Here is an 8,063-nt window from a genome sequence, read left to right on the forward strand (position 1 = left end):
TACAATGAAAGCCCAGGTGCAAAATCAACATACCGAGAGGAAAAAACTATTATTATTATTATTATTATTTAAACTGTAACCTCAAGACTTTCCTTCAGATTAGTTTATTTTTATCTATTAATAATAAAAATAAATAAATAAAAATGTTGTCTATAATATTTGCAATGTATAATATATTTTTATAATGAAATTTGTAACATATGATGATGATGATAATAATAATAATAAATGTCAGTGTTAAATTATAAAAAAGTATAGTATATATAAATCCAGTACAAATAAATCCACAGATGGCTGTGCATTAAAGGGACAATATGTACTTTTTTATGTATTTTTTTATTTAAAATCAATATTTTTATTCATAAATGTGTCATCATTGGTTTACAAATACCTCTGCCAATTATCTGACTCGTAAATGAATAATTTATTATCTTTACATACATGGGACGGGTAGGTCCAAGGAGGCTTCCATGTAGTTCCGCCATCTTGAAAAACTATAATAGCAGAGAGGGACAAAAAGTACCAGGCCAACACGTTTCCACAGCGCGTTTTCGTTCAGAGCCAGCGTGACGTGAGTAAAGTCCAAAATAGATTATAAAAGGAAACTTGACCAGAGATTACAAAAAAAAAAACAGTTGATGTCGAGTTAATGTCAGGATAGCTTTTTCCAGGTGAATAGAGCTAATGCAGGAGAAAGATTTCAAAAGAGACGCTTAAATCCTGCTTTCTTCTCGACAGGTAAGTCAGTATTACAGTCTTAATTACAAGCCTTTTTTTATTTCATAGACAGATGAACATTTATAGTTAAAAGTTGATGTTGAGATCTAACAATGCATGTACTTCAGAAAATATAACGAATACAGAATAAGACAACTACTTATAACAATAATTCATGTTTTTCACAGTCAGTAATTAATACTGTAACATTAGTTTTGTCCGTTGTGTCAAGATGCAGTTTGTTTGAAATGACAAACCTGTTCACCCAAAGGAACACTTGATGAAGTGCTATTAGAACGAGGACCAACATTTCATCTGCGTTTCCTGCCTGGGTAAGGATCATGCAGCTCTTGCGCCTCCTGACTGCGGCTACCATCACTGCAAGCTATTGCCCATGGTGACTCTGAGGACTCGCCTGGCATTTTTGTCAGAGTCTGCACTTCCGCCCGTTATAGTGCCACGCCATAAAAAGCACCATACTCAGCGGGTCTCTGAGCCTTCTCCAGCCGCGAAAGCTTGCCGGTTCGCCCGCCAGCTTCACCAGCTTTACTCGAGTTGCTCACCGACGGACAACGGCCGCCGCTTCCGCCATTGATGACGAGATAGCTCCATCTGTAGAGGAGGCCAGCTGCTCTATCTTGGCGTCAGACAGTAAGGATTGGGTGAGCTCTGTGGAGCTCCCCCCTCTTCCCGCAAGTCATCAGGGAAAAGAGCCACCATCAAATTCTGCTCTCACAGGCTGTGGTGAGCGGCTCTTCCGCCACTGAGCAGCTCTTTGTTTCATTCAGCGGACATAGGAGGGGACTAGCCACATCGAAACAGAGGCTATCCAGATGGATACTTGATGCTATAGCGCTGGCCTTGGCCTACTTCTAAAGGCTTGCAGTGTCCTTTGTGTGTCAGAGTACAATCCACAAGAGGCATGGGCTTGGTGTCGCGGGTTTACCTTGCAGGATATCTGTATGGCGGCAGACTGGGCCTCCCCATTTACATTTATTAGGTTTTATAACCTAGTGGTTCCCACCTTACAGGCTAAACTACCTTCGGTCTAAAGATCAGTACTGTTTGCCTCGTTGCTTCGGCTCAGAATACTGAAACCGCTTGAGCACCGCTCGCTGATTGATAAAATAACTCTATGGGCAATGAGTAAGACCCATACTGTTACCCAATTCAGGCAGAAAATGATTAGCTCCCTTAGGACGCTACTTATTGGGAATGATGCGTATAGCCTCTCTTCTCAGACTCTCTGTGAGTCCCTGGTGTTTATGCACTATATGAGCCCCGGGCACCTGCCCTTGGTACTTTAATGTTGGATTCCAGCACCGCCAGCGTTTTACACTGTGTTCCCCTTGCATAAGATATTACACAGTTAGAGAGAACCTCTCGTAAGAGAACGTACTCGGTTACTAACATAACCTCTAGAAGAGGGAACGAGTACTGCGCATCTTTGCCATGCAGGCAAACTGCTTCGCTTCGGTGATGAAAAAACGTATATATGTATAGATTATATCAGCCCATCGAGCTGTATTTATAGGCCCAGGCCACGCCTGTCTCGCGGGACGTGAAGATCTGGACGTAATGTCAGATCCTCATTGGACCTCACCAAGGGCCTCTCTCAATAGGCTGCTGCAGTTGCCGCAGGACAGCCAAAGGCACGCAAGCCGTCTTGCCAATGTCTGCATGCTGCAATCCTTAAAATTAAGAGTAATTTTTGGCTTCAATATTTTGTGGAAAAGAGGTTTTCCCTTGCGCAGGTGTGCCCAACCCTGCTCCTGCCGATCGACTGTCCTACACAATTTATCTCCAACCCTAATCAAACACACCTGAAGCAACCAATTAAGGTCTTCAGGGTCACTTGGAAATTAAAGGCAGGTGTGTTTAATTGGGGTTGGAGATTAGCTGTGCAGGACAGTCGATCGGCAGGAGCAGGGTTGGGCACCCCTGCCCTAGTGTAAGATAGTACGCAGTACTCGTTCCCTCGAGAACCGAGATTACGTTGGTAACCGAGTACGTTATGGACATGTACAAATTAAAGTTGAAGCTTCAATCCCCTCTTGAAAATTGCCCAAAAAGTCTGTTGGTGCATCAGTGACTACTTGGTTTAGAGAAGCTGTCAATCATCATCTCATGTTTAACCACTAGATTAGAGACATCAGAGCTAGCCGAGGTAAAGCTGTTCCAGGCGGGGTACATGAGTGCTGAGCGCCCGGTGAAAGCCTGGATCTCACAACTCCGAAAACGTCAGATGAAATTTTTAAAATAGGCGCTATCTTTATAAATTAACCACAGATTTGAGGTTTAAACATCTACATTGTCCACTAAAAACTATTAAAAATGCATTTCATGACACAATAACTAGTATTCTTAGATTTTGTGGCCTTTCTCGTCTGAACGTTACTATTACTACTTATATCATGACCAGATACAACCAGAAACAAATGTTCAGTCTTGCTTGTGAAAGATAATTTCTCAAGACTAGTGTTTTCAGTTGAGAGAATGAGAAAGTTGCCCTCCGCAATATGGTGGCGCCGTTGACGTACGCTCCAGCGCCCAATAGGGCGTCCATGTATGTATTACGTCTACGCACCCACGGGCCACAGAACCGCCATTTGGTTTCACAACTGTGTGACCAGTTCTAACGCAATGGCAAAAGTTTGAGCAACGCATGCAAACTGTTCTGTCGTTGGCTGCAGAGACGAGAAAACTATTTGACAATAAAATGTCACAGCTGTCTTATAAAGACCTCAGGGAACTGTCAACTTGAGTAAATATTAAACATGACGGTACATGCAAGTCCATGAGATGAATCAGTGTAACGCCACAACAACAACGTAAATGAATACACTAAACATTCAGAAATGTTCAGGTGTCTAAAAGTTGCAACATTTTCCTGAGTCTCTCCGTGAGGCTTCACTCCGCTACTGGTTATTCCTGAATGAAATCTATAAAGTTATTTTGTGAGCATTTGGCCCTCTAGTTGGCAAAATAGGAATGACTCTTTCAGGCAAAGCAAATTTCAGGGCATGCTTTCTTGAACTATAACTTCCCATGAAGCACATTTAGTAGACCACAGCAGTTTAACATTCAGAAATGAGCACTTTAGGCACATGCATAATGATTCTGTTCAGAAAAAAAAAGGAGCTGGGTAATGTTGTATAAAGCCATGTATAATTTATGATTTTATTTATTGGGTAGATGCCCAGGGGTCAGACGTTGGGGGAATACCAGGAGGTCACGAGCACAGGGGCTTTACTGAGCCAAATGTCAGATGGGAGGAAGTTGCTATTTGCAAACTTTTATAGTTGCTCTATGAGGGAGGATCCGTGATCTTGCAATGTGAAGGTCCTTTTTAGGACCACAAAGATTCACTTTCGATTAGGTAATAGTAGTACTGCAGTGGACAAAAAAATAAATAAAAAACAAAATAAACCTGTTTGGATTCTTAAGCCACATAAATGCATGCAAAAGTTTGTTTTATATTTGACATAAAGCAATATCCAACCAAATGGCACTCATTTTAAAGAGAGAAAACAAGCACACTTCTTAAGGAAAGTCCACTAAAATGATCTTGGCAACAGTAAAATGGTTCAGAAAAGTGAATTTTGTTCTTTTAAAGGTCTCATGTATGGCATTCGGAAATGTGCAAGTGTGGTAGTTTGAATAATGCACTGTAAAAAAATATATTGTTGGTTTAACTTTAAAAAATAACCTGGTTGCCTTAAATTTAAGTTCATTGAAATTAATGAAAGTAGTTACATACAATGAAGGAGATTGGTTTAATCAACAGAAACTCAAAATATTCTGTTATCTGAACCACAAAAATGTTCTAAGTTGATTTGACAAAAGAAAAAATGTGATGTTAAAGTGTGTGAAACATTGCAAAAATGTAATGATAATGATTAAATAATTGTTAGACTTTTGTTAATGTATTTTAAGCCTATAGTTTTGAATACTTAATGATAATCTAGTTAATCTAGTTTATTTACACTTCATGCTTGATAATATGTGATATATGAAAATCTTATACGTACTGTAGATTTGGATTTTTGTGTACTGTCAACTTGAATTGTAAGATCTTCTAAATGAATTTATATTTGATTTCACATTTTTGCTAATGCTTTATTAAAAAAAGTTAAAAAAAAAAAGTGACAATGAAAGATGTGCTATAGTAGATGTGATGCACTTGCGGTCCACTAGAGAGTAGTAAGTTTCCAGAGAACGAGGGAAGAGTTTCTGGCACAAGGGCGTCTGTGTTACTGGCAAGCGTTGTTGGCACTCTCCGTCCCAGACTCATGGAAGCATTTCAAGACATCATTTAGAGGAGGAACACAAAGGTTCCTCAAGAGGCCATTAAAACATGTCAGCAGAAGATCCTGCATTAGATTCCCACAGTCAAAGCAAAGTCAAGGTAAATCATATATTTCTGAAAGGCATGTAAAATTGCTGTTACTGTATTTCTGCATTCATGGATATGCATCCCTGATGTTTGCATGGAGCTGTTTATAAATGTCTGTGTACTGTATGATTACAAAATAGGTCTGACAGTCATTTGTTTTATTCTCTGGTATAGCACAAAGAAGACCTTGGCGCATTTGAATGTTTCAGTGGCTCAGCCGGAATTGATTTCAAAGAAAGGATTTCACTCCGTTATGGAATTCTAGACACAATCATTTTCCCATGAAAATCTCTTTGATTGTAACTTGGCTGAATCTCTGTCATTCATGAAACACTCGCCCATCTAGTTTTTCATTAAATAGGTTTATGTTTAGAATCTGGTATTTATTTATTTACTTTCTAGTATTATTTCGTTTTGAGTCACCGTTACGATTCAAGGACATCTTCAAACTTCAGAGAGCCGCAGTGAACTGAGAAGTAGGCTTGTTCTTGGCCCTTACTAAGTGAATCATCGTAATCTAGAATGAAGGTTTCTAGAAAGTGAATGGACTTTCTGAATGGTGTCTGTAATATGAGAGATATGTCTGAGTGGTTGACCCCAAGACTTCCTCGTGAAATTTAAACAGATAGCCCTGACAAGGCACCTCGCTTGAGGATGTTATTGTAAGGAAAATCCAGATCTTAAACTATCCTTGAGGAATCTTTTGGTCATTACGCAGCAAAGAGCAGCCAGAAAAATGAATAAAGGGTGAATAAGAATGAGAACTTGTCTGAGAGAATTAAGCAAGAGGAAAACCCCCAATGAGCGTATCTGTGATTACACAGCATTTTGAGATTAAGGAGTGAATATCCCATGAATAGGTTTTTTGATGTAGATCATTTTGTTTAGTGGGAGGAAGTTGCTATTTGCAAACTGCTGTTGAACTAGGGTCTATTTTATGAGGGAGGCGATGTGATGGTCCTATTTGGGACCAACAAAGATTCCCTTTCAATTAGGTAGCAGTAGTGGACAAAACACGTCTTTGGATACTTAAGCCACATTTAAAACAGCATGAGCATTTTTAGTTTATATTTCATATACCTAATGGCATTAATTTTAAAGAGAGAAAACGAAAGTACACTTCTCAAGGAAAGTTTGTTTGTTTGTTTTTCCACCAAAAAAATTATCTTGACAAAAATGGTTCAGGAAAGTGAATTTTGTTTTAAAATAATAAAATTGCACAGGAAAATAATCTCATTGCATTGGTAAAAGTAGCAATGCCTACTTGCTATTTCACACGAGTGTTTAAAAAAAAAATATCATCCATATAAAACACAAACGATATGTTTAAACTGGACGAGTTAATGCTCTTTCATTCTTCCATTTTTCCGGTTGTCAACAGACACATGTGCGTGGAGTATGTCAATGAATGAATATGCATGTATTCCAACGCATTCTCACCCCAAGGCGTCACCTTTGAACATGCTTCAATATTTGACGTTTTAGGCGCCCTTTAGCGTCACTTACATGACGCGATCCTACGGCGCGATCATCTAACTGACGCTAAAGGAAAGCGTCAGTTAGAGGACGCGGTTAGGTTTAGGTGTTGGGTGGGGGTAGGGTACACGCGATCCTAGGGCGTCATCTAACTGATGCTAAAGGGCGCCTAAAGCGTCAGATATTGAAGCATGTCTAAATGCTTCCCAAGGTGTCAGTTAAGTGACGCCTTGGGGGTGAGAATGGGCTGTTATATTAGGTTCTGTTTGCTTTTAGCGCAACGCTCACACATAGTGTAGGCAAATGTCAGCCGTTAAAGGGGTGGTTGATTATGATTTCACTTTTTTAACTTTAGTTAGTGTGTAATGTCTCTGTTTGTTTGGCTTGTCCATCACAAATCCCACAATATCCAAGCGAGCCGTGTCTTGGAGCCTGATCAAATAATTGCTTTGTTCATAACGAAAGACGTTTTAAGCCATTAAAACTTTCAGGATGTTTTAATGGTACAGACCTCTCATACGTCAAAAGATCAAAATAGATTTTTCATGTCATGACCCCTTTAATGATGCTATTGTGGTGCCTTTTTGTCCCTGTGTTTTGGTGCATGAACAGTATCTGCAAAGTTGCAGCGCTGATAGTTCATTGTAAGCAGAAATATCATCTTTTAAAAATCAGGAAGTTTAATGCCTACAAAAACGACTCGAATGAGACTACAATGGGTTTAAGACGTCACTAACCCATACATTTGCATCAACCCTCCTTCCAGAATATGCAAAAAAGGGCATGGCCATATTTCTGCGACTCATCGAAAGTGTGTTATGTTCACCCAGCTGTCAAATCTTTTGTGTTCGGGCTTCCCACAGATGTAGTTTGTCAACAATGGATACAATTTATGTTTGATTATGTTCCTGAAAATGACATAGCTCTCTGCGCATTTTACGAAAGACAGCTTCCAGAATCTCCACGAATTCGATGCCGGATTCAACAAGAAACTGTTACTAAAACATGAAGCAGTTCCAACTTTAAAGCCAGAGGCAGCAGTTGTTCGGCCACAACCTGTAAGTAGGCTATGAAGTAATCATTTTAAATGTATTTGCATGTATAATTTCAGATGTAATGTTTTAGTTTTCTCAAATGCCAGCGATGGCTTTTTAGCCACTAGGCTGCTAGTTATGCTATTTTGTGTCTACGACAAACGCGTACAAACATTTTGGACCTGAATTTTGTATGTACTAATGTTGTGAATGTATTTTTTCATGTATATATACTTTGTGACGTTATTTTCCGATTTGATCAAGAACATAAACCAGTACCAACGCTGTTTGTGTATATAGTAGCCAGTTAGTTTGATGCTATTTTGTGTAAGACAAACGTGTATAAAATTTAAAAAATAGGCAAATTACCATTCAGAAACGTTTTATAAGAGCTGTGTGTGGTGAGGTTCTGCTTGCCTCTCTTCATCGCCGCTTTCTGG

The sequence above is a fragment of the Pimephales promelas genome, chromosome 12 (assembly GCF_988280905.1).
Source record: "Pimephales promelas chromosome 12, fPimPro1.hap1.1, whole genome shotgun sequence".
Classification (NCBI taxonomy): Eukaryota; Metazoa; Chordata; class Actinopteri; order Cypriniformes; family Leuciscidae; genus Pimephales; species Pimephales promelas.